At 41.7% G+C, this 27,753-nt stretch overlaps 1 long non-coding RNA gene across 1 annotated transcript; it reads left to right on the forward strand.

Annotated features, from left to right (window-relative positions):
• Nucleotides 1-27,737, forward strand: LOC115032769. The gene is made up of 3 exons (XR_003838391.1): nt 1-62; nt 10,060-10,201; nt 26,123-27,737. It is a non-coding gene; the product is annotated as an uncharacterized LOC115032769 (long non-coding RNA).
• Nucleotides 27,738-27,753: the final 16 nt, after the last annotated feature.

Genomic DNA, 27,753 nt, shown 5'->3' on the forward strand with positions numbered 1-27,753 from the left:
GCTACTGAGAAGACCAGACAGAGCAGATGCAGGAAGACAGGGGTAATGTCTCCAGAGCAGAGGTAGGAAGACTTTACATCACTGATCATTCATGTTTCTATTTGAAGGCTGAGGGGTGAGACCGTGGAGGCTTGGTTGTATATGTTAGTGCTGTGATGAGCTCCATCAGAGGCCAGAAGGACAGAGGCACTTATGGTCCCAAGGATCATTAAGAGTTAACTCTGCTATCTTGCTGAGAGACCCTAACGCATTGCCATAGGTATTTAACATCAAAGGACAGAATTATATTTTCAGTGGCCTTTAGGACAAAGGCACAACATGGAAAAGTTATTAGAGTCACACCCTACCTCAAGGGTCAAAACGTGGCCTCCCCTCCCAGACTGGTTATATATTAGGCTGTTTTCTGTGTGTGTGTGTGTGTGTGTGTGTGTGTGTGTGCATGTGTGTGCGTGGGCGTGTGTACAGGATGATTACATACATAGACACACACATATGATGGAAGAAAGTCAGTGTAAAACCTATAAGTTGCATGAACTCTGCAGGGATTTTGGAGAGAGAGTTTAATTCAGTGGACTAGAAGACAGTGTCAACACACTTAATACAAACATATGCCGAGCAGACAACTCCATAAGCCAAAAATATGGGATTCAAACTCTAGAATGATAAATACATTTGTTTGGTTGGCAGCAAAACTACCATAAAACAGATTTATGACAATTTTTGGAAGAGGAGAGATAAAGGATGAATAGAATCATGCTTTTTTTTTTCTTGTTTTGTTTTTTTGTTGTTTTTTTTGTTTTTTTTAGAAAGTAGCATTATTGGGCTTCTTGGTTGGGCATTGGAGGTAGGAGCAGAAGACAAGTTTCAGACTGAAAGAGAAATCAGCACAGTTTGGCAAAGCCAAATTAACCCCACTGGACTGATTACCTAAATGCTTGCCCATCCTCCCCATCTAAGCCTTTCTGTGTTTGCCAGGTACCTCGGGTGGGGCCTTTTTTAAAAAAGGGCTCCTAGTCTGACCACTCTTCCTGTGCTCGCAGATGAAGGCTGACAATGTGTTAACTATCCATCTGCCTGTTGTCTTTGGGACACTGCATAAAGCTGTCACCGTGTTTTCAGTGGGATCACTGCAGAAACTAAAAAGCAGCCTTGCAACATCCTCTGGGGAACTTCAGAAAGCATCTCAGTCCAGTTACCCCTTAGATACCTTGTCAAAGCACATAAGCTGACCAAACTGCTTCATCGTGAGCGCAAATGGAAAAAGTACAGGTTCTGACACTTAAGATACATCAAAAAAAATTAAGCAGTTCTCACAGATCTTCAACACAGAACGCCTGGAAATGACAGCTTAGCCTGAGAGAAGTCAAACAGGATGATGACACAGCACAGGGAAGCAGAGAGTCTTCCCTAGAGTGGCATGTGTCACTCAGTGACCACTGTGTCCATTCCTAAACTGTCACCACCAACACTGTAGCTCCTCAAGGAAGAGCAGGATTAAAGTCATTCATGGAAAAGACTGGCTGCCAGGCAAGTGTGAGAACTGGGATTTCCAGCAGGAACAATGTTTCTGATGTGAGCAAAAGCAGTGTTGGTGGTAGATGTTGGAACAATGACCCTTCCAGAGGCAGACAGAGTCTCTTCTCAGGATTCATGTCACATCACCAAGGAAACCAAGTCACAAGGGTCAGTATGCCTCTTTATTCCTCAGAGTTTCCAGTATGCAGAAGATGGACCAGTGTCAGTGTCCTATATCTTACCTGGCAGTGTGCTTATGGTACAGGCATGGCATTGTGGCCACGGGGCTGGAATCCAGAGCTGCCTAATGCTGCCTAATACTAAGGTGGTATGGTCCCTGGAGCCCTGGAGCTGGAATTTCATATTGTGACAAATACTCAACAAGAAGCAACTCAAGAAAGGGTTTATTTGGCTATCTTAGAGTTGTACTGCTGTGAACAGGCACCATGACCAAGACAACTCTTATAAATAACAGCATTTGATTGGGGCTGGCTTACAGGTTCAGAGGTTCAGTCCATTATCATCAGGGCAGAAACATGGCAGCATCCAGGCAGGCATGATGCAGGAGGAGCTGAGAGTTCTACATCTTCATCTGAAGGCTGCTAGTAGAATATTGCTTCCAGGAAAAAAGAAGTAGGGTCTTAAAGCCCACACCCACATTGACACACCTAATCCAACAAGGCCACACCTACTCCTACAAGGCCATACCTCTGAGCACTGCCACTCCCTGGGCCAAGCATATACAAACCATCACATGGGCCTATAGTACAGCAGTATTCAGCCTATCATGGAGGGAGTGTCAAGGTCACGTTGGACCTGCAGTGAGAAATCAGAGACAACTAAACGTTGGTGTTCTGTTCTCTTTCTCCTTGTTTTTCATCCCATTTAGGATCACCAAACCATGGAGTAACACTACCCACCATTTGGGGTGCATCTTCCCACTTCAATTAACTTAACCTAGACAATCTATCCCAGACATCCCTAGAGGCTTGTTTTGTTTTAGTGGGTCTAGATCCTGTTGAACTGATACTATTTTATTGAACTGACATTTCAGGATATGACATATATAACACATCCAGAGTGAGGAAAGGGGAGAGAAATCACTAAAAATCAAACAACCGTGTGAAGGCAAAGCTGGACTTCTGATTCAGGCATGGATCTGGAAATAGTGTGGGCTCCACGCAGTGTGTTACCCGCACATGAAAGGGAGGACTGCATTGGCAATAGAAGCCAACCACTATACGTTCCCAGGGTATGGCCTCTCCTCCACAGAGCACAAAGTAGAAAACCTCAGCTTCCTTCATGTGATAGGCATCATAATGCTCAGAGCCTGGGCAATAAGTCCATAGCAAGGACACCTAGCTTTGACCATGAAACTACAACCTTGGCGAGTTTAAAGACCAGTGGGCACTCTCTGCTCTGACCTACATTGTTTTCCCACCTTGGCAAGTAAATGGTAACATCTGTCACCTGTGGTGTCCTTAGTGAAAGGTCATTAAGGGGCTTCTGTTCAAAGTTAACAAGACACACAGACTACAGCTCAATGAGCTTCTACACGGTTAGAGAAGCCATTCATGAAAAAGAGACTATGGAACTTTACACTGGCTTTACGTTTTCACTGTAGGCTAGATTTTTATGTCCTGGCCACTGCCAAAAATGATGGACATCTAGTGACAGCTAGATAGTTAGCTTAATGTCCTCTTTTGTAACTCATGTTCATTGTCTGCATTTAGTCCTTCCTCATTCCCTAATATTTAGCTTTTCATATTCTCTTTTCTACATATTATGCTGTAACCACATGTACATTTATTTAATGTATAAATATATCACTGACTAGATTCACCATATAAGGGAGAACATATTTTGGTTTTCGTTCTGAGATGCTGTGACTTGATTTAATATTATTCTAATTGGCAGCTTTATTTTCTTGGCAGCCCATTGTCTGAAGTGTAGCTGGTAAAGATTTATCCCATTGTGTCGTGTTTTCTCTGTTTACACTTAGGGTTAGGATCTGTGTTGTCCTTGTGCAATACAGAGAGTTCTTTCCTATCCCAATATCTAGAAGAGTATCCCCTATGTCTCCCTCTAGAAATTACAATGTTTCCAGTTTGAAATTAAGCTCTCTCATCCAGCATTAATTGATTTTGTATGAAGTTAAAGATAAGAGACTAATTTCTTTTTTTGGCAGGGAGGAATACAGATTTATCAGGATTGTGTTGAATAGGCCCTTTTCCAACATATGTTTTTTTTCCCCTCTTTTGTAAAAAATTAAGTGGACACAGTTTTGTCATTTTACTTCAGGATCCTCTATACTACTCTGTTGGTCTTCATGCCTGTTTTTACAGCAGCCCTGAGCTGTCTTATTGTTGCAGCTGTATGGTATAATGTACTCTGGGGTATTGTGATGCCTCCGGTGGTTCTGTACTCCTTAGGAGCGCTTTGGATCTCTGTGTTCTTTTGTGGGTTCATATGAATCCATGTATATTTTGTAAACCTGTAAAATATGACCTCAGAGTTTTGATAGTGGCTGCATTAAAACTGTAATTTAATTTTGTAGCATGGATATTTCCACAGTATTAAATTTTCCAGTCCAGGGGAACAGAGTGCCTTTTAATTGTCTAGTGTCTTCCATGATTTCCCCTTTTAGTCTTCAAGTGTCTATTGTAACTATTTTCCCCTTCTTTAGTTAGATATATTCCTACAAACTTAATTTTTAGAGTAATTTGATTAGAGTATTTTTTCTGGTTTCTTTTTCTGAGAGCACATTGTTGGGATAAGTTAAAGCTATTTTTTAATTAATCTTTTATTAGGTATTTTTCTCATTTACATTTCCAATGCTATCCAAAAAGTCCCCAATACAGTCCCCCCCCCACTCCCCTACCCACCCACTCCCACACCTTGGCCCTGGCATTCCCCTGTACTGGGGCATATAAAGTTTGCAAGTCCTATGGGCCTCTCTTTCCAGTGATGACATACTAGGCCATCTTTTGATACATATGCAGCTAGAGTCAAGAGCTCTGGGGTACTGGTTAGTTCATAATGTTGTTCCACCTATAGGGTTGCAGTTCCCTTTAGCTCCTTGGGTACTTTCTCTAGCTCCTCCATTGGGGGCCCTGTGATCCATNCAATAGCTGACTGTGANCATCNACTTCTGTGTTTGCTAGNCCCCGGCATNGTCTCACAAGAGACAGCTATATCTGAGTCCTTTCAGCAAAATCTTGCTAGTGTATGCAATGGTGTCAGCGTTTGGAAGCTGATTATGGGATGGATCCCTGGATATGGCAGTCTTTAAATGGCTATTTTTTTATACCATCAATAGAACCTTTTAAGTAAAGAATTGTGTCATCTGCAAATAGAGATGGTTTGACTTCTTCCTTTCCTATTTTTGTTCTTTTTATGTCTTTATCTTGTCTAATTACTATAACTAAGACTTCAAGTATTATATTAAATAAGAGAGCAGGTAGTGGACACCCTTGACCCAGTTTTGAATTAATGCTGGCTATAGGTTTGTTGTATTATAGCCTTTATTATTTTGAGACACATTCCATCTAATCCTAAAGTCTCCAGAAATTTCATCATGAAGGCATGTTGGATGTTGTTCAATGCCTTTTTGTCACCAATTGAAACAAATATGTTATTTCTGCCCTTAAGTTTCTTTATGTGATCATATTGTATAATTGTAATGTGTTTCCAAATTTAATTTGAGCATATCTTGGGGAGAGTTTTTTATTCACTTGTCTTAGTTAGGGTTTTATTGCTGTGAAGTGACACCATGACCAAAGCAACTCCTATAAAAGAAAATATTTAATTAGAGCTGGCTTACAGTATCAGGAGTTCAGTCCATTATCATTATGGCAGAAAGCATGACAGTGTGCAAGCAGACCTAGTTCTGGAGAAAGAGCTGAGATTTCTACAAGTGGATCAGAGGCAGACAGAAGGAGACTGTCTCACATTGACCAGACTTGAGACCTCAAAGCCCCACCTCATAGTGACATACTTCTACTAACAAGGCCACATTTCCTCCAATAAGTCCACACCTTATAATAGTACAACGTCCCATGGGCCAAGCATATTCAAACCACTACACCATGTTCATCAAAGAAATTTATAGCTTCCTTTTGTAAAGCATTCTTTGTAGTGTACCTGGTTTTGGTATTAGGATAACACTAGCTTCACAAAATAAAGGTGTTAGTGTTCCATCACTTTAAGCTTGAGAGAATTCAGCAGAGAATACATTTGGTCCTGAGATTTTCTTTGAGGGAAGGCATTTAATAACACTTTCAATTTCATTGCTTGTAATAGGTCTGTCTATCTATCTATCTATCTATCTATCTATAGATAGATAGATAGATAGATAGATAGATAGATAGATAGATAGATAGAGATAGAGATAATATAGATATAGATGATATACATATGTTAGACATGTATACACATATATGAACATATATTCCTAAGTACAGCCTACTCAGTCTGTATAATGTTACTTTTAGGTATGTTTTAGGTATGTTTAGGCTGACCATTTGGTATTGGACAACCAATTAGTGTCTTCCCTGGGGAAGACAATTTCTCCTTCTCTTAGCATTCCTTAGTTACCTGTGGTTCTTTCTACAGATTTTCCCTGGGAAAAGAATGAAGTTCAGTCTCCTCTTATTGACTGTGCTGATTCAGTTACTATTGCTGAAGTCCTGGCTAATGACATTTTCCCAGGATGTGGCTGCAATCCTTCCTGGGGGACATGTTGCCAGCTGATTCACTTTCTTAATATATAAAGATAAATGTCATGCCTTGCTAATGGAGGAGATCATTCATATTTATGAATTTCTTGCCAGAGAGGAAGAACCTTTAAAAATCTTTCAAGAACTATACTGAACTCACAATATTTTACCGAGGCTATATTCATGGCCAAAAATTGACAATCAAAAGATTGCCTTGGATATTTTCCATGAAATACTGTGTGCTTCATATAATCAAAGGATTGCCTTGGATATATTCCATAAAGTATTGTGTGCTTCATACAACATGAGTCCAAGGGCCTGTTCACAAACATGTACCTTCCATAGTCAGAAATCCACCAAGTTCCTGTGAATGTTCTATGCCCCAGTATAGGGGAATGCCAGGGCCAGGAAGTGGGAGTGGGTGTGTTGGTGAACAGGGGAGGGGATAAGGGGTTTTCAGAGGGGAAACTAGGAAAGGGGATAACATTTGAAATGTAAATAAAGAAAAGATCTCATAAAAAAGAAATCTACCAAGTTATTCATATTTTTAATGAATAATTGATAGAATAAAGTAATCTTTTTGGAAAATTTCAGAGAAAATTAATTCCACAGTTGTTGAAATCTATGTGTTTCAGCACTGCGTCAGAGTTGTTTAAAATAATGTAACACAAACTTTGATATGAAGCCTTATAAGGATATGAATTCAGCCCTAAGCTCCTAGAATTCTGCTCACATTTTGCAGTCAGATATCATTCAAAAATATCTAACCTTTGGTGAAGACACTAATAGAAAAGCCATTAAAGATAGTCACTTGCAATTCCATTATCAAACTGCAAAAGAGATTTGTACTAAATCATATTTCTTCCAACATTAATCTCATTACAAGTTGGGTTGGAGGAAAAAGCCACTTAACTGTGCCCCTGAACCAGCTGGAACCCTTGACTATTTTCCTTTGCATGAATATACTATATACTGTTCTGGGGTATCATGACCTGTGTCTTATGATGGCAGAATATTTAGGGATTTTCTTGGGAGCAGAGCAATGTTAATTAAATAATCCCTTAGAAATGCATATAATCCCATTGGAATTTCCCTTTGGATGTAGGATACATCACAAATAAAGTATTATAGAATTCATGGGAAAAACCTAAAAATATCATGACCCTTATAATTTATAATTTTGCTCTATGCTAGACACTATTCATGTATCCTCCCATGTCTGCCACCTCAGTAACAGTCCTTCATGTCAGTGTCAGGTTGTACTTGTGAGAGAGAAGGAAATGAAAGTGAACAGCTCAGGAGCTTAAGTATTTGGGTGATTGGCTATGCGATAGATCATATATAAAATCTGGGGTGAGATGGGTCAGGATTACAGAGTTTCATTCTATTTGTGGATGAATGCAACTGTTTAGGGGTGGCGGGTATATCAAATGATAGATTCAGAAGACATGAATTCTACTGCTCACAAGACACAGCTAAAAGCCTGTAACCTTACATATCTTCCTGGATTAGAATATTAGGCTTGTGAACAAGAATTCCTGAAAAGAGGCTGTGTTTATAATGACTGATTATCTGATTAGAACTGCCGTGATATAGAGAGTTGGAATGTTACAGGTCCAGACTCAAATCACCATATCTTAGGCTAGCTTTGGCTCCTTGAATTCCTTGACTCTCTCTGTATTGGAACTAATATCCTGTGACGAATAGATAACATTATTATGGGATCTATTCATTTAGCATACTGCTAGCATCCACCAATCCCAAAGCTAAAAATGTCATTAGAGGGCAGCATCTGAGCCCTAAAGTTAAGCTTTCCCCCATCTCGCACTACCTTCATCTGTGATGTAACCAACAAAGTAATTTAAGTTTGCCTTGATTTATGGCTTTCTTCATTTTGTAAAACTGTAAAATTTCACAAGACTGCTTCCACATTAAAAATGGAATTTTGAGAAACCTAAAGTTGTGTTTCTGGTCCATAGTCACTCAAACCGTCCCAAGAGTAAACTATCCCTTATTTCCGGGAAACAGTGAGAGCTCTGGTGATTCTTTCCTTGTTTTGTGATGATAGGCACCTTGGGTTTTCCAATCCACAGGATGTTCACTTGCTGGTAGTCCTTGAGTGTTGGCAAGCTTCAACAAAACAAATGAGTCTGGGTCAGTGAATTCCCACCAACTCAACATCAACGACAAATGAAGACAGAGCTCAAGGAGGCTCCCTTTCCTTGCTTTCAGGTCTACTATGTGTTGGTAAGGGCTCTGTAGTATTGCCAACATGATTAAAAATCAGGTGAACTCTGCCAGAATAGAATCACACAATTCTGTCCCCAAAGGGAAGAAATGTTTGCTCATAGTACCGTTTATTTGTTAGCCACTAAATCAATTATGCAAATAAAATGGTGAAAATACTACTGTGTTTATCCTGTGGGTGAAATGCTTATGGAAGAGAAGTCATTGAATATTAAAATGCTTATCACTTTGTAAATGTATGTTATAAAGATAAAAAAAAAAAAACCCAAGGAAATCTATTCCTTTAAAGTGTGCTAATAGATGGATAACCAGTTAAAGTAAGTACAGTATTACTTTGTGCCAACTGCAGACAATTCTTTGGTCTAAGACTCTAGAGAACATGTGGCACTGACAGGGCCCAGACATGGTTCTGAAGGCAGTGACCTCAAAATAGAGGAGAAAATCCTCCAGAAGCATTTGGCAATGTGCACCATATTATCACTGGGTTTTAGTGCAATAGGGGCGGGGGAGAGTTTTAGGAGAAAAACTGGATGTGACCCAGGTAAAATCACAGGAAGAGCCTGTCACTTCACCTGCAAGGAGAAGCAGGATATGTTTCTAGGGTAGACATACCTGGTATATCCTTGTGTAAGGGAATTACATGGCAGATGTCAAGAACAAGCTGGGTGGGCATGACAAGATGTCAGTAGTCTGTTCTGGATGCAGATGGGCTTAGAAACTGTGTTTCATTGGGTTTCTCCTCTTTTCCTTCTTTATCTTTCCCACAATACAACAAGTACATACAGACACGATCCCTGTACTGGAAAACAGACAGAGGAGAATGTCTGGGAGAAGAAGGCAGACACTTTAGAAGACAGAGAGTAGGGGTTGCATTGCATCTGTAAGGGGCAGAGGATAGAGTCTACTTAGAAAATACTTGAAAACAGAACATAGGAATGGAGATTTGTAAGACATTCCAGGTATAATGGACTGCAGCTAGTGAACTATTACAGTGAGCTCTTACCATACTTTGACCCTATGAGACCTATGTGTCCTTGTCTATATCTGTCTTGGTAGTGGCTCTGCAAGAACTTCTGGCACAGAATTCAATCAAGCATTTGTGGTGGTCAGCTGGAGCCTCCTGCCTATTGGAAAGTGCTGCCCCATGACTGCCTGAAGAGTCTGCTCTCCTCTGGTAGCTGAGATTCTCTGGTTGTCTTGTCAGGCACAGGTGACCAGCTCAGGGACAGAAGGATCCAAGCATCCTCAAATCAAGTTCCTGGAAATTCTCAGTTGATAGTGATGATAGACAGCTCTGTTCCTCAGTCCAGAAGTAGAGTAGTGCATGAGACATAGCCTTGTAGATCCCAGCCGGTGAGTCTCTGCTATTCTACTTCCTGAGATGTCTCAAGTACTGCATGCTGCAACCTCTGTGTACTTCATTCCCGAGGAAGAAAATGTGGGCTCCAAGGTGAGATGCCCTTTGTTAGTGAACAAAATACTTCTGAAACTGAAGGAAGGAAAATATAAGCATAAGAGGCAAACTAGAACACCCACATGTCCCAAGGAACAGTGGGAAATGGCACTTTTCTCCTCACAGGAAAGCACGAGTGATCTGACCTCTCCTGTGAGCTGCCGTCAATACGGAAGACACAAGTACACTGAGCATCTTAAAGCTTAGAAAGAAGACAAAAGCAAGTTAGAATAAAAAAAAAATCTCATCTGAAGAAGCTCTGCTGCCGGTGAGTAGGGGTGATGGTTGGGCGTCCCCCCCACTCCCACCCAAGGCCAGAGAATGCTTTCTACAGTACACTGTAGAGAAAACTAACTTCAGTAAATACTACAAAGGCAATCAATAGGGAGAATGGCCAGTATGGATGACCGAATGAAATAGGAGCTAGATGAGACAACCTAGCAAAATTAAAGTTAATGACAGTCTAGTCAAGGGTCTCCTGAGACATGTATGTCATCTCAGTTCCTGGGAAGTCCCAGGCCTGCAGGTGGCTGAGAGTGGAGTTGAAGATCCTAAGGTTTGTCATCCACCTTTGAATCCTTTCCTCTCAGGTTGGTCTTGGCTTCATCCAGACCTTCAGCTGAGAGCAACTCCCATGACCCTAAACCCAACAGCATAAATGTTAATAAATAGAACATCTACCCAAAAATCTGCAGGCTTTGTAGATAAGCTAAGCTGTAAAAGTGAAATTAGCCATTAAATGAATAAAAGAAAAAGAAAAAAAAAATCAGTGAAACTGTGAATTGCTAATATATGCCAATACATTGCTAGAACTCCAAAGCACCCGGTGGCAAGGTCCAAGGAAGCTATAATAACAACTTTTTCCATAAGTAAAAATGAGTTGGAGCTATATATTAGAAGGGCCTACTTCTACGTGTGTGTGTGTGTGTGTTTTTGTGTGTGTGTGTGTTTGTGTGTGTGTGTGTTTGTGTGTGTGTGTGTTTGTGTGTGTGTGTGTGTTTGTGTGTGTGTGTGTGTGTGTCTGTGTGTGTGTGTGTTTACTGCTGAAACCCAGATGTATTAGTCAGGATTCTCTAGAGTCACAGAACTTATGGAACAGACCAGGAATTTATTGGAATGACTTACAGGCTACAGCCCAAGTAATCTAACAATTGCTAGCTGTGAATGGAAACTCCAAGAATCTAGTAGTTTCTCAGCCCCACAAGGTTGGTTTTTCGTATGCACTGGAATCCCTAAAAGTAAGCTTCAATGTGAAAGAGGAATTAATGTGCTAGCAAGGCAAGGGCAAGCACAGAGCAACAGCTTCCTTCTCCCACTTCCTTAAACAGGCTTCCAGCAGAAGGTGTGCCCCAGATACAAGGTGTGTCTTCTCACCTCAAGATCTAGATCAGAGGTGTGTCTTCCTACTTCAAAGATCCAGATTAGAAGTGGATTCACCCACGTAAACCAAGCAGATTATCTTTCACAGGTGTGCTCTCTATTTCTAGATAGCACTGCACTTCAGATGCAGTCAAGTTCACAACCAAGAATAGCCATCACACACCCCAGAACAAATAATATAATTTAGAGAAAAGAAAACGAATCTTAAGAACCAAGGGTGAAATGTCACATCTCTGACTAGAGATGGAAGTTAACTCCATGATTCTCATGAGCATCTCTGCAGCCTGGACCCAGTAAAGCAGCCATGCAGAAGCCAGATGGTAGCTGGCCATCTGCGATTCTGAATGAAGACTTACCAGTTCTTTGGACATCAGAGTGATAATCAAAATAATGGGCATGTAGACCACTCATGATATTTCCATGAACTCCCCCCCGGGGGGGGGGCGCTGACTCCCATAGAGGCATTCTGGGGCAAGTGCAGGAGTCACCCAGTTTGCTGCTCTCTTCAGCAGGGCTCTGGTCCCCGGGAATAGGTATCTCCAGTGTCTGAAGACACGATCTACACGTTACCCATATTTTCAGCCTTTTATTTCAGAAGGTTAAGATTTGTCACATTACCTCCCAGCTAGTGACATAAGCCAACATTTATTACTTTGCTAAACTGAAAATAACAATTTTTAATTTCTTGTGGATTTTAAAACTGCTTTTGCCATTTGTCTCTGTACACCTATGAATGCTTAGAGATGAAGTGCACAGAAAGCCTGAAGTTGATGCTACATAGTCTTTTGGAATAAGCATAGTAGATTTATGTCTTTGGCATGGGGAGGGATGATACCAGTAATTCTTTCCTAAGTTTCAAGTAAACTAAAATACAGCCTCTCTCCGTGTACATGTGGATGTATGGCTTTTCTACAGTTTATTTCACCTTTTTCCTCACTACATTGTCAACGAATATCATTGAAAGATATTACCTGATTCCAGCTTTACAATTTCATCTAGGTGTCTTAGTAGAAATGAAATTTCTTAAAATGGCTTGTGTGTTAAGTATTCTTGGTTGTTAACTTGACATGCCTGGGAAAGAGGGAACCCTAAATGAAGAGCTGCCTCTATCAGATTGGTTTTGGGGAATGCCTGTCAGTCTTTTTTTTTTTTTTTTTCACTGTAAATGAATGGAGGAAGACCTAGCCCATTGGTGCCATCTCTAAACAGGCAGTCCTAGGTTGTATACTTTGAATATACAAAGTAAGGAGTAAGCAGCAACCTCCTAAGACTTCTCTCCTTTGTCTGCTTTCAGGCTCCTTCCTTGGGTTCCTGCTTTGGTTTTGCATCATAGAAAATCTGTAACCTGTAAGCCAACTAAACACGTTACTTCCCAAGTTATTTTTGGTCAGTGTTTTATCATCTAAATGAAAAGCAAACCATGACAGCTTAGAATTTGTCACTGGGTAGATATCCCAAAAAGCTCTTTCATTTTCTTTATCCTCCTCAAACACGAGGTCCTGTGAAGCCTATAAAATGTCCTGTAACCAGAGAGGTAAGTGGAGCCATTGAAAGTCAGAGTCAGCATCACAGAGGAGTTACTGAGACATGAGTGTCCTCTACAGGAAGTCAGCTTCGCTGAGATATACAGGGGTCAGAGTGACAAGGGATGAGTGAGCTCTTCAAGTTCTTTTGTGGGATTTTCATCAGGTCTTGTCATAACAACAGAAGTCCAACAGGATTTTGCGCTCCTCACCTGTCTGCCTGGTGACATTTCGCAGGAGTTGATTTCTTGGATTATTAACATGCAAACTTATGTATCAAAGAACAATAAATCTTGACTATTAACCATCATATAACACACATTTTAGATTCTAAATGGAGCATCTTCATTTTGTGTAAGAATAGATGCTTTACAAAGATAAATACTCTCCCATTTAGATGTCCATATTTCTTAAAAATTATGAATCGCAAAATAATTTCTACTGTGAATCAAACAAATAATTATTGCATTATAAATGACAGCTATGTCTCTAAATATAGGTTCTTTAGAAAAAAGATACTACAATATCCCAGACATCAATTTTCATTTTAGATTTGAATAAGAAGCATTCATTATGATTCTTTTAAATTTTTATCTGAAGATGCTATTAGGGACAGCTTTCACAGAAAGGTATTTTTAGACAAATGCACACGGTTCAAATAAAAAATTAATATTAAAACAATTAAAGCTATTATATTAATTTAATTGCCTTTCAAAAACATTTTATTGTATCAAAGATTTTAAAGTGTGCTTTTGGAATTCATTAGAAATTTTGTGCTAAATCCTCAGAATCTTTTGAATGATTCCTTTCAAACACTGAAATTATTTCTACTGCTATTTTGTCGCACCCCACAGCCAGGTCATCAGCATTAAGAATAGGTCACTGATGACCGACTAGGGCATCCTCTGCTGCATATACAGCTAGAGCCATGAGTCCCTCCATGTGTTTTTTTTTTGATTGTTGGTTTAGTCCCAGGGAGCTCTGGGGTTACTGGTTGGTTCATATTGTTGTTCCTCCTATGGGCAATAGGAGGAGAGGTCCTTGGTCCTGTGAAGGTTCCATGCCCCAGTATAGGGGAATGCCAGGGCCAGGAAGTGGTATGGGTGGAGTGGGGAGCAGGTGGAGGGGGAAGGGGATAGGGAATTTTCAGAGGGAAAACTAGGAAAGGGGATAACATTTGAAATGTAAATAAAGAAATATTAAAAAAAAAAAAAAGAATAGGTCTTTACTCTCCTGGTTGGCATCTCATCAAAATCCATGGTCACTATAGCTTGGTCCTCTGGTGCTGACGATGAGCATGTCCCTTCAACCCTTCATTGTACTCAGGACACAGAACACCAGGAGGAGCTGGCATGACTCCAATGCCAGTGACCATCTCTTAGCTCACCCTGGATTTATTATTACACTGCTCTGTGCCTAAGAACTCAGCTCAGTGCGAAGCAGAGCATAAGGAAGATGTGGCCATCGAGCTGGATGGCTGAGCTCCACCCTGCTGACTATGTTACAAGCTTATCCCCCTCTTCAGCAGCCAGAAAGAGCAGCGCACCAAATTTCTGAATTCTTAGCTCTACTAGAGGTTGAGCTACCCGGGGAAGATGTCCTTTCTCATTGGCTGCTCTACCCAGGCCTTTGTCGGCTGCAAATGAGCCTGACAAATGGCTCTATAAGATTGGTTCATCTTTGTTTTTCTGTTGGTGGCATTCGTGTAGATTCTACTATTTATTTCTACAAATGATACTGCAAGGAGCAGTTGCATTTACACGCCACAGAGTGTGTGTATGCCCGGCTGTCTCTGGGGCTCACACCCCACAGAGCACGTGTATACACGGCTGTCTCTGGAGCTCACACTCCATAGAGCGTATGTATACTCAGCTGTCTCTGGGGTTCACACCCCACAGAGCGCCTGTATACCCGGCTGTCTCTGGGGCTCCCAGGCTCAGTGCTTGTTCATACTCTCCACCCACATGGATCCCCAGTGCGTTACTGCCCATTTGGCTGCTTTTGAACAGAAATGCTGACCTTTGCCATCACATTGCCCATGGGGCACGCCATACTGCTTGACATGTAACTGAGAACAAGTAGCACTCTGTTTTCAGGTTAGCCTTCCATTTCCAGGTTGTAAATTAACCTGTTCTCATGAAAGACCCCACTGTTCCGTTGACTTTAACCTTACAGCTCTCGGGTCTGTTAATGCTCTGTGTCAAATTGCAGAATTCCTCCAGGCTGTCGTGAATAATTCAGTGGAAGGATCCTTCTGGTTGAGGGATGTGACTTTAATGTGAGGCCTCTACATCTGTCTGTGGGGGGATTATCTTGAATACATTAATTGCGATTGGAAGACCCATCTTCATTTTGAGTGGCACCATTTCCGGAGTGGGGAACCCTAGAGTAAATAAATCAGAGAAAGGGAGCCGAGCTACATGCATCCATTCATCGCTCCCTGCTTCTTGACTGCGGATGTAATGTACTTCCCTCCTGCCGTTGATGACTTCCCTACCATGATGTGCCATGAGGCACAATACAAGTTGCATTAGTCAGAGTACTTGATCACATCAAGAGGAAAAGAAAGCAAAAGCCGCTGTTTTTAGGGCTATTTCCATTGTAGACATTGGTCATTGGCTCACCAGTATCAATCTATAGAAGATAAATAATGAGGAAATGAGAGAGGGTTCCTTTGCTACCTACTGACTTCTCATTAGCAGGACCAGGACATTCTGGATACCCAAGATCTGAGTTTACAGCAGGCTCTTGCTTGTTTCAAGCCATAAAGTTTCTGCATGCAAATCCTCTCAAATATTCTTCCCCTTTAGACAGCTGAGTTATTCTTTGAACAGCATAATTAGCATATAAAGGGTGAGTTTTCCATCTAAAGGCACCTGAGGCATTTCAGATTCAGAGTCTCTGGAAATGACCTTGCTTTTAAGGCGCCTTCAAATCAAGACTCTTTCACTCCTGCCATGAGCGCTTTGCTCTGCAGATGAAGGGGACGCATTGTTTCAAGCACAAAGCGGGGACTCACACCAGCCAGTCCTGAAAGGCTCAGGAGTGCTTTTATAAGATCCTGTAGCAAAGAGGAGGTGTTGGAACACAGGATGCTGAGTCTCAGCCCAGCACTGTTTCCTATGCTGTCTGCTCCTCCAAGCTAGTACCTGAAAGTAACCATCTGAAACTGCTGTCCAGAGTGCTTGGGACTACTGGCTGTACTTCCCTGGGTCTCTGGGGGAGGAAGTCATTAACATCTTCCAATTGTGAATTGTTTAGGAGCCAATAGTGGCTGGATTGTGGTGCTTTGCGTGCTGATGCTCCGGGTGGAGAAGTGGTTGGGCACTCTGTCTATGGAGATTCTTAAGGTTTAAGGTCTTTTCATTACTAAACATTGAAACCATGGACTCTGTGCTTGCAGTGGGCCTAGTGTTTATTTTCTTCTTTGTTTTTCCAGTCCAGGTATTTCCCTAGTTGTTCTGGGTAATGGGGTAGACCACCTTTAAGTGTCTTGTGTAAGTAGACAATAAACTGGCAAGGCTTTGAAATCTGGCAGGAATGGTCAAGATTTGGACTAACACTTCTCTTTTTGCTGTGTTTTGAGAGCCAATGAGGTTAACAGTGGTGGGGTCAGAGGATGTGGTAGTGGTCACGTGGCTTCTACGTGTTCTTCATGGGCTATGCCTGTGTTCTCCTTTGTTTGGACCCTGGCAGCTCTGTTTGAAGGAGGAATACCAAGTTATAGCAGGAAAGCGGCAGTCGAGGGTTTTGTAGTTGTGGTGAGGTTGTAGTCGTGAGGTCTGCTACTGTTGACCCATCACTCTGCTGGCTAAATGTCATGCACTCCACTGTTGGTCTGCTCAAGATTCAGACACTGGCTTGGCCAATACACAGTGAGGATTAATACTTTGAGAGAGGAGCTTGTTCTAGATGCCAGGTGCAGTATAGAATCTTTGCGATGAACAGAAAAGAGCAGGAATGTTGAGAGCAGTCTCTGTCCTATTCTAAGTTAATCTGTATTATATCAAATGATGATTTTCAGGCTTGGCTTTACACTGGAAGTCCCCATTTTACAAGCATCCTTTGCTTCATTTGGGGTGAGAAGGCAACTAAAGCCCTGGGTTGAGTCCAGGAACATCTATAAGACATCACCTATCTAGCACAGATTAATAGATGACTTATTCCTAGAAGGAGAGCTACCCTAAGTTTCTTGGGGTGAACTGAGACTATCATAGCACATAGTACATTAAATAACATCAGCGAAACCAGGTCCAATAACTTATCAGATATAGTAGAGCAAGGCAAAGTTGTAACTTTCCCATCTGGACTCCACGAAGTGATGAACTCTGAACACTCTGCGGGCCCCAATTAGCCACGTGTGTGCTTCAAGGACTGCTAAACAGAAGATTTCTTGACTGTCCCTGGAGTTTTGGCTGCCCACCGTTGACACAGTCCACTTGGCCACCTGTCAGTCCACTTTTCACTCATCATTATAGACCTGGATGGAAATTCTCAAGTTCCTTCTCTCAGACCCAAGTTTGACCTTTAACTGCACAGTTGTCACAGCTTTGACCTTAAAACCTGATTCCAACACATTTTTTCTAGCATAGGTTTGGTTCATTATTTTATCAATTCAGACTATTTCTCAACCAAGTTCTGAAAATTCCTGAATTTTCCTGTGTTCTTTTAAACTTGTATTCTCTCTCTCTCTCTCTCTCTCTCTCTCTCTCTCTCTCTCTCTCTCTCTNCTGTCTCTCTCTCTGTCTCTCTCTCTCTCTCTCTGTCTCTCTCTCTCTCTGTCTCTCTCTCTCTCATACACACACACATACACAAACACACACATATACACATGCACACACATACACACACATACACACACATGCACATACACACACACAGACACACACACATACACACACATACACACAAACATACACACACACTGACACACACACACTGTAACTGATGAACTTTATAAACTTGGAATTATTCTGGGAATGGTGCTGATCCAGCTTGGGTGGCATAGTGTGGCTGGCCTTGCTAGGTTAGTCTCACAGAATACCTACATATCGGGGTACAGAAAATGCTGCAGAGCTTATTAACCATGGGGTTAGATTTAAGATACTGTATGACCTATAATCCTAATGTCCAGAATACTTAATAGTCAGCTGTCTATGAGGGTAATAATTGATACTTGTGTGTGGGGGTGAAGGGAAAGCAGGAGCCCTGGCTTCCCACTTGAGCAAGGGATAACTCAGGGCTCCTTGGCCACATCCTCACGTTCAGCAGTCTCTGGGTATAGAATTTGGTCTTGTGGTTATTTACTTTGACAGTTGACAAACTTTGTCAACTTCCTCTTAATGTTTCTCCTTGCTCCATGACAAATCTGCTGCCCTGGAAGCCACCCACCAAGCATGTGACATGCTGGCTTTCTCTGAATGCTCTTGATGGTTTTCTTCATATTTGGCTTCAAAAATGTTGGTAATGATGTACCATGATGATTTTGCTAGGTTTTATCATGGCTGGGGTTTGCTTAGCAATTTGAATCTACAGGTGTTTGTCCTCCACAAAACTTGGACTTCTCAGATACAGCTTCTTCAAGATCGTCAGCACGAGTTTCTCCTTAGGAAATGACAGTTGTATGGCAGTTGGAAGTGCAATTCAATGGGACTCTAGAGTTCTTTGTCGACATGTCTACCTTCTCCTTATTGTCCCTTTGTGTTTAGAGTTTGTACTGACTATATTCCTAATATCATCAGTTTATTCTCCTTTGATTATGAATGCCTTCCTTCTGGCTTTGAGTTGACACCCACCAAGGTTGTTGCGTCTGCAACTACAGTTATTTTTTCCAAGACATTTTGTTTTCTTACGCGATTCCCAGAGTTCCTAGTGGCTCAGTAAGAGTTCTAAGACTCTCACTGTGTGAACCTTGTCTTGTTTCTACTAAAATTCTCTGGTGGAGACTCAGCACACAGTTAGTGTTCTCAAGTTCAAAGCTAGCAAGTGAGTCACTGACCTACTCCCATTGTGCTGGTGCAGGTGCATGTGAACTCTTGCCTCTGCTGTTTGTCCTGCCCACTGTTGCAGCTCACTTCAGACATTATACTCCAACTAAAGAGGCCAAGGGTGACCCTGCTCCTGCCCAGGGGTCCAGAAAGCAGATCAACTCTGGAGCAGCAGGAGTTGCCTCCTCTTGATGCCAGCCAGCATGAAAGCAGAAGGAAGAGCTAGACATTCCTCCTCTGCTTGGGTGCTTTGCTGATCCCAGCCTGTGAGGATAATTCTGGTCGATGCTTGCTAGTACAGCTTCTGGTTCTCTTTTATGATCTTAATCATAAAAAATGCTGGATCTGGCATACATAAAAATGGAGAAATGTTTCCGTTGGCAAAGTGCTCTTCTTGCAATCACATGGATCTGAGTTCAACCCCTGAAACTTATTGGGGAAGAAGACGAAGATGGTGGTAGATAGAGTTTGATCAGTGGGGCTCTCTGCCTAGGCAGCTTCGCTTCTTCATAAACTCCAGATCCTGTCTCAAAACCAAAATTGACTGACATCTGAAGAACAACACCTGAGGTGTCTTCTGGATGCTACATATACATGTACTTGCATATACATGTGCCCCATGCGCACACACACACATACAGAGACACTCACATACACAGACTTACACATGCACTCACACCACTTACACACACATATATTCATACATACATACACTCACACACATACACTCACACACATACATTCACATACACTCACACATTCACATGCACATTCATACTCACTCATACACGTGCATACACACACACACACACACACACACACACACACGAGCACACATGCATGTTGAATTGTTTGTTGTTTAATTGTGTTTGTTTTACTGTCACTCTTAGACAACATTTTACAAGATTTATTTTTACTGTGTCTGTGTTTGTGTGAATATCACGTGTGTGAAGATATTTCGAGAGGCTGAAAACATTCAAGAGAATCCTGGATCCCTAGACCTGGAGTTATAGACAGTTGTGAGGGACCCGATGTGGGTTCTGGAAATCAAATTCGGGTCCTCTAAAAGAGCAACAAGTACTTTTATTCATGAAAATACCTTTCCAGCAAAAAAAAAAAAAAGCCTTTGGAAGGTTTTCTTTCTTTCTTTTGCTTGCATGCTTGTTCTCTGTGTCTCTGTATAAGTGTATGGACATGTGGAGTTAGGATTACAGACATTTGTAGGGAGAAATGCCTTGCTAGGTGGATACTGGGATCTGAAATCTGCTTCTCAAGGTTGAGGAGGAAACTGTCCTAACCACTGAGATATCCCTTCAGCTCTGGGTAGACACAATTTAATGCATAGATTATTTAAAAAAAAATCTAGTCAACTCTTTACATCTGTTGGAGGAAGCTGAGGCTAAGGAAGGGAGAAAGACACCCAAGCCACAAGCCAAATGAAGCACTCTGTCCCCATCCACTAGAGCACAAAGTCTTAAACATCTGTGGTCAGTTTAAGTCATCCAATAGCAGGTATCCTGGGGTGTGACAAATAGCCACATACCCACTAACCACCATGGGCTTCAAGGGTCCTGTGAGGACAGCTTAGAGCCTGAAAGGTAGCTTAGAGTCAGAGTCTCTGAGGGATAGCGGGCATACAAGTCCAATTTCTAGAAAGGAGCAGCTGCCCAAAACACAGGCAGAAAGGGAGGAAGGGAAAGGAGGGAAGGGAAGAGAGAGAAGGAGATAGCACTTGTTCAGAGGTGTGCTGGCATGAAACCCACATTCCTAAGCGCTGCCCTGAGCCTGGTGGGCAGGTAATGTTTTGTTGCCTCTTGGGGGATGAACATCTACTTGGGCTTTTGGTGGGTCAGAGGGAGGATTGCGGGGCTAAATTCCCCTGAACAATGATGATGCCTGTGTACATGTGGGGTTCCAGGGCTCTTCGACATGCACAAGGAAGCAGGTTTCCAGCTAAAGATAAACAGACTCTCCTGTGGGCTTAGTAGACTGCATTATCTGCCTGATGAAAATGGAAACATTAGCAGCCTCTTACAAAGGAGCCAAACGCCACCCCATTGTTCTCAGATTCTCCCATGGTAGAAGTAGAATTGTTAAATTTTCTAAGTCCTTATTTATTTATTTTTTATTGCCTTTCTCCTACACATAAAAAGGTTTCTAAATTCCTTTGGGTTCTTTTGAGAGAATGTAAATGTATTTCATCACTCAAACAAAATGAAACCAATAAAGAAGCAGCTACAGGGAGGGAAAGAATTGTGGCTGCTTATACTCAGAAAGGTTGATGCAAAAAAGCACTTTTCATCTCTGATGAATCCCTGGTGCTGGGAAGGAGCTGCAGGAGCAGGTGGACGCTGAGGTGTTGCCATTACCTGTCATTCAAGGCAAAAGTTAAAAAGACCTTTCCCTTGCCTTCCTGTTAAAGATGCTTCCATTTGGAAGGTCTGTGCTCAGCGTTCATTATACCTCCGTTATATTTCCTGATGGTGTCCTTAAATGGTCAAGTGGGGGCCACATGCCACGACTGTGCTTGTGTTAAGATAAGATACCGCATTGTAATGATTTACCAGTAAAATCTAGAATGATCTAAAGGTAGTAAACGGAATTGAACATAGGAAGAATCGGGTATTTTTAGGCCCATCACCCAAGCAGCTCACTTGTTTCCTTCAGAAAGGTCTGAGATAGGTGTGTTGAGTTGCAGTGTGAATCTAGAGCTCAGGCCTGGAGCCCAGAAGCGGGTAAGCTAGTGCATGTGTCATTTGGAAAGTTTAATAGCATAAAGTACATAGAGCTCTTGAAGTGTGGTGACGGCTGCAGGGTGTATAAATATGATCTCGGTGAGTGGGAAGACTAGGGGCAGGTAGTGGGAACGTAGGACAATGGGCCATCAGACATTACATACCACCAAACACCCTCTGAGCCAATGAAACTCACACAAGGCCACTTACACTTGGTCCTCATGTCTGTCCTGCCAATGTGGGAACTGTCCCTTTCACCTTAGCCTAGTGATAGCCACCTGAGGAAATGAGGTAGAGGCTGGGCTAGGCTGTAGACAGCAATTGGTCTCAGTGCTAAGTTATTGGACTTGGGTTGCACACTTACTGGATTCTGAGTCCTAAAGTATATGTTGTGTATACAGTAGTCAACAGCATTGACACCTGCTTGGCATAAGTAGGGTTGATGATCTTGTTATTTTACTCCTCATAATATACCCAGGTGATCCCATACCCTGTCATAAAGATATTTGCACTCCCTATTGATGCTTCATTCACTAGAGCAAAGACTTGGAATCAACCTAATTGTCCATCAACAGATCAGATGACTGAATAATCAAAATATGTGTGTCTGTGTGTGTACTATTCAATTCTGAAGGAAAATTAGATCACAATATTTGCAGAAAAAAATGAAGTCGGAATGTATATATGAATCAAAGTCACATAATTACAGAAGGAAAAAAAGACATGTTCTCCTTCATATTCCTAGGTGTGTGTGTGTGTGTGTGTGTGTGTGTGTGTGTGTGTGTGTGTGTAAACAAATGTACATCTAGGTGCAACATCACATGTGAAAAACAGAACAGGAAAGAATAAATATTACAGGATGAGGAAAGACTGAATACAACCAATGAGTATAAGTTATGAAAGGGATAATGATATTTTTCTAATTCTAATTTTGCATCCTAGCTAGATTTTTCTATTGCCATAATTAAGACTCTGACCAGCTTGAGGCAGAAAGGGTTTATTGCGGTTTACAGCTCACAGCCCATCATCCAGGGAAGTCAGGCTAGGACCTCAAGGCAGGAGCTAATGCAGAGGCCATGGAGGAGGGCTGCTTACTGGCCTGCTTTTCCTGGCTTTCTCAGTCTGGACTTTTTACAAAATACAACTCAGAACCACCTGCCAGGGTACCAGTTGCCACAATGGGCTAGGTACTCCAATATTGATCATTAACCCAAAAAATGTTTCGCAGGCTTGCCCATAAGCCAGTCTGGCCGGGCATTTTCTCAACTGAAGTTCCTCCTTCTCAGATGATTCAAGTTGACCAGAAACTAAGCAGAGCACTCTGTTAAGGATTTTTCAATTTTTTTTTTGGTAGCGGATAAGTACATAAAAATATATTCAGTGGTGAAAGCATAAAATTCAATATGAAGCTTAACAGCTCCTGTTTAAATGCTTACTCAAACTGTATAAAAGTTTATTGAATTGTATAAGGTATGCTTCTGGTTGACTAGGTATTCAAATTTCGAAAAATTTCTCATTTTTTTAAAAAATAAATTTTAGGATTAAATAAAAGAATTAGGAGAGTCAAGTATGATGAATAGGGTTAAGTTAAGTAAGATAAACAGGAGTTTAGCTTCCGGTGATTTACATCAGGTCTCTTTGGGGACACAGACTGAGGACATTCCAGAGATCCCAGAGATGTATAACCCAGCTCGGAAGACACAAAGAAGCTGTGTCCTGGACCAGATAGAATGTGATCCAAGCAACCCACGGCAGACTTCTCAGGCTGATGGAACTTCTACCGTCCTAAGCAACAGCACTTAGTTTAGACACTTGCTAGAGAGGACTAGAGAACCCTAGAATACAGACTTGTCACTTTGAGAAATTCATCATTGAAATGAATCATGTGTACCCAAGCCCCTTGGATTCCTGGAAATTTTTACCATGTCGCTAAACTGAAGCAAAATAGAAAGTGGAAAGCCATTAAGACTAAAGTCATTTGGGTCCCAGAGCACAGTGGTGTCAGGCCACACTGAAGTCTGGGTTTGAGCCGTAGCAACTATCATCTTTAGATACTCCTGAGACTCTAGAATACCAACTTTACAAGGAAAGAGATTTTATCTAAGTAATTCTCAAACATTTAAACTGTTTGAATATTTGCATAAATAATTACTTTCAGTAACCCCCAGTGGTAGTACTTTCAGTAATATGTTCACATTATTTTCCAGTGGTTGTTGCTAATGAAAGTGAACTGCATTTATGAATATAAATTATTAAGATTAGCCAACTGATACATGGCAACTAATTTTCAAGATACTCTCTGTAAACACATAAACTTGTATTAAATATTCATATAATCATTGTGATAATTAATCCATAAAGCAATTATAAGTGAAATTAAATTGTCTTATAAATAACCAAATAAAGTAGGACTTTAAAAGCTAGGAAGGTAACACATCAACTTTTACAACTTAACATAGCATAACTTTAATTCTGCTAATTCCAGCTGTGCACAGTAAAGCAAGGTCCCATTGTCTTCACAGGTGTGTGGCTAAGTCATGAGCCTGAGAGGGGATAATGCGCCTCTATGAGAAGGTTTCAGAAGAAGGCCAATGATGCCTCCTGGCCAGATGTTACTTGGTCCAGGTGAATAGACCTTTACCTGCCCAGTGAGGATGTGGGTATAATGCTACAGTAGAAATAGGGCAGGAGAAGCGTCAGGGTCCAGTTGTCTCTCTCCAGCCAGGATTGCTTTGACGGTTCAGATGGATTAAGTTTGCTGGTAGTGCTAGTCTTGATGAGAGGTTCTCAGAGTTCTGCCTACCTATGTAGGGAGACTCCAAATAGGAAGGTGGTGAGAACTGAGGAAATATTTACCTACACTGTGCAGCCCATGCTCAGCTTCCGGACGTGTTCCCATTCTCTCCACCTGATGCTCTGCTCTCCGGCCAGCCTCTGTGTGGATTCCTAGTCTCTCTCCTCCCTCCCTAATGAAGCTCATATTATCTTCCTCATAGCTGGCAGAGGCATTTTTTGGGTTTCTGGATCCTCTGCCTGGAAGCCCCTCTGTCTTTTGGTAAGTTCTGGTCAAACTTTTCCAGTGCAACTTCTCTAGGCAAACAGTTACTATTCACTGCTAAGCAGTACTGTTCCTTATTTCCTTTGGCAATGTATATTATTTCCTTAACTGTCCTTATTTCCATGGCTATAGCAATGTAGTGATGATGATACTCATTTTAGTAGAGGACAGGAAGATGTGAAAGAACTATTCTAGAGTGTATTTGAGATAATTTGCTAGAAAAAAATAGTTAAAAATCAATTCTAACTCTGTAAATTAGACTCCATGTGTCCTTCCTTCCCACCCCCAGACTCCCAACCCTGCTTCAACATTCTCCTTCTCCCTGGTCTCTGGCTCTGTCTTATCTATATATTTCAATCTGGTTTCTCTTTATCATTTTCTGCCTTTCATTTTGACACATGCGTTTAAAGCTGTGACCTGTACACACACACCATTCACATGGAAATAGTGAAATGACTACAGATAAGCACATTGGTATAGCTGCCACCTTTTGATGTATGGTGAGAAGAAACCAAATCTACTCTCTTAGGATTTTTCCAGTACACAATACAATGTTACTAATGTTACACATTAAAACTTTAGACTTACCCACCCTGAGAAAGCTCACACCCCTTGTCCCACTTCCTATTATCTAGCCTCAGAGCATATCATTTCCATCCTACCCTGACCATAGTCCTGGTTGTGGCCACTGTTCATTGAGTAATGACAAAGAATTTGAATTTATTCCTTTTCACTGAAAAGTATTTGACCAAGTAGAAACAAACCTGCAACAAGCAGTATGGTATAACTTCAGAGCGTCTGTGAAGTTTGATGAACAGGCTCATCAGATGAATGGAAGAGACAAAGAGCAGATCAATCTGCCTTGGGGATTTGTGGTTAGTACTGACCCACAGGCAGGAAAGGGTCAGAGGGAAGATTTAAGGAAGAAAAATCTACTGTAAACAGCAAAGCCTTACCATCTATCGACCATAACGGTGTCTGGAGGTAGGATCAAGACTGTCAAGCTGGGCCTTGCCTTGGAAGAAAAATCACTTCATCTGTAAAGAAAAGCAGTATAATGATATTTGTAGGAACAAGGATGCATGGCTGGAGAAAATAATGCTAAGTTGTAAGCCAGACATGTATGGAAAATGTTATAATGAAACTTGGTATGCTAACTAAAAGTTAAGAAAAAAAAATAACAGCTATAACCTTATACATTGTGTCTGATCTTTTAGCTTGCACAGTCTTGACAAAGAAATTACATATCCTTAGTCAACTACTCCTAAGCAAAATTAACATATGCAACCTTTTACCATGCTCCCAATTTTGTATAAAGTCTCCAAGAGGAGCTAAATTGTAATGCTCTTTAGAACACAAACTTCCTTTTCAGCTTGGCTTTTCCTGCTGCGACAAATTTCCTCCCGATTTCTTACTGTGTCTCCTCTCGGAGTGTTTTCTTCTATAATGGCAACCGAAACCTACAAATACGGGATAAAGGTCTCTTTCTGTTCTTTCCCTCTCCAGGACGTCTCAGCCTTCACTATGGGCAACAACAGGTTCAGAAGAACAGCAATGTAGAAATGGAGGCCTGCACACCTCCAGATTAGGACTGCAATCTAACCATGTTGCGGATAACATCCAACCTCACTTGGTATCCTCACAGGGAACTCTTCAGTAAGGAGAATGAGGCTCAGAGAGATGAGATGCCTCAGAACTGGGCAGCGACCCAAGCCTGACTTCTTGAATTCATGAGATGGCACAGGCATCATTGTTATCCCCAGACATTACAGAGTCAGAGTGTGTAAATGGTGGCACTGCTGTGTGCTGGGCCTGTGATGACCTCATTGGAATTCTTCTTTCAAACACCTCTTGCCTCAACTTTGGACTGTGATTCATGGTGGGAACTTAATTTCTAGATGTTTGTGTTTAATTAATAGGTTACCTGTGTAAAAACTACTATCATTGGTCACTGACAGTGCTAGCCCATAGCTATATATCCAGGTCCCTCTTGGCCTCTCGGACATGTATAGTTCTTTGAGGATACAGGGCTGTTCCTTGGATAGTAGCAAGCCTAAAGTGTGGAAGTTTCAAGTGCTATGCCTATGAAGCACGAGGAAGAGCTCTAGGATGATGGGAATAGGACCGACATGCAGGGTGGAATCCTGTCCCATGTACACAATGGGCTCTGATGAGATGCAGAGCCAAAATGGATCCACTGCATGTGCGCCAGGACATGGGTCACCTGGTGACACCACACTGCCTTGCTAAAAGGCCCTCCTGCCTTTGTCATGTGTTCTCAAAACCACCTCTGGTCTTTAGAAAAGGCCAACAATATGGGTGACCTGATCAGTACATGGTCAGGATATACACCCTTAACCAGTACAGACTCAAATCCTTGACAGATACCTGAAAGACACAGCTGACTGGTTCTGCCAGCTACTCTGGAATTCTGGACAAGCTGTTTTCTAGAACTGAAGTGATGAAAGCTTGGGCTATAACATAATTCTGCCTTTGATTTTCGAGTTAATGCGTTCTTATGTAAAGGCAGTCAGTTCTGTTTGGCTGCCTGAGATGCTGGAGTTTTCTGAGAATCCATGAGTGAGGCCTGCCTGGTGCTACACATACCCCAGTATCAACATTCATATGAGTGAAAACAATCTGACTCAGAGCTCTAGAATGTCCCCTAACCTGGGGAGGACTAGAAGGACCCAGAGGAAGAACCCCATGGACCCTCTAGTTACCCCATAGTCCTCATTATAATCAGTTCTAGTTACTTTAGCCCTGAGGAAGAGAAAAAAAAGTCCCTAGAATCATAGCTGAAAATGGCAACCATCAAAGCAATAGTAGGTTCATCTTCCTTGCCGAAGTTACTCTGGTATGTGCTCAATGGAAACTGCAATGCACTTTTCAATTTTAAAGTTGGGCATCACCCATCATGTGCACAAGCAGCCTGGACCACTTCATACTCACATACCCACAGCCTGGACCACTTCACACTCACATACCCACAGCCTGGACCACTTCACACTCACATACCCACTGCCTGGACCACTTCACACTCACATACCCACAGCCTGGACCACTTCACACTCACATACCCACTGCCTGGACCACTGCCTGGACCACTTCACACTCACATACCCACTGCCTGGACC

Source organism: Mus caroli, chromosome 12, assembly GCF_900094665.2.
Source record: "Mus caroli chromosome 12, CAROLI_EIJ_v1.1, whole genome shotgun sequence".
NCBI classification, from domain to species: domain Eukaryota; kingdom Metazoa; phylum Chordata; class Mammalia; order Rodentia; family Muridae; genus Mus; species Mus caroli.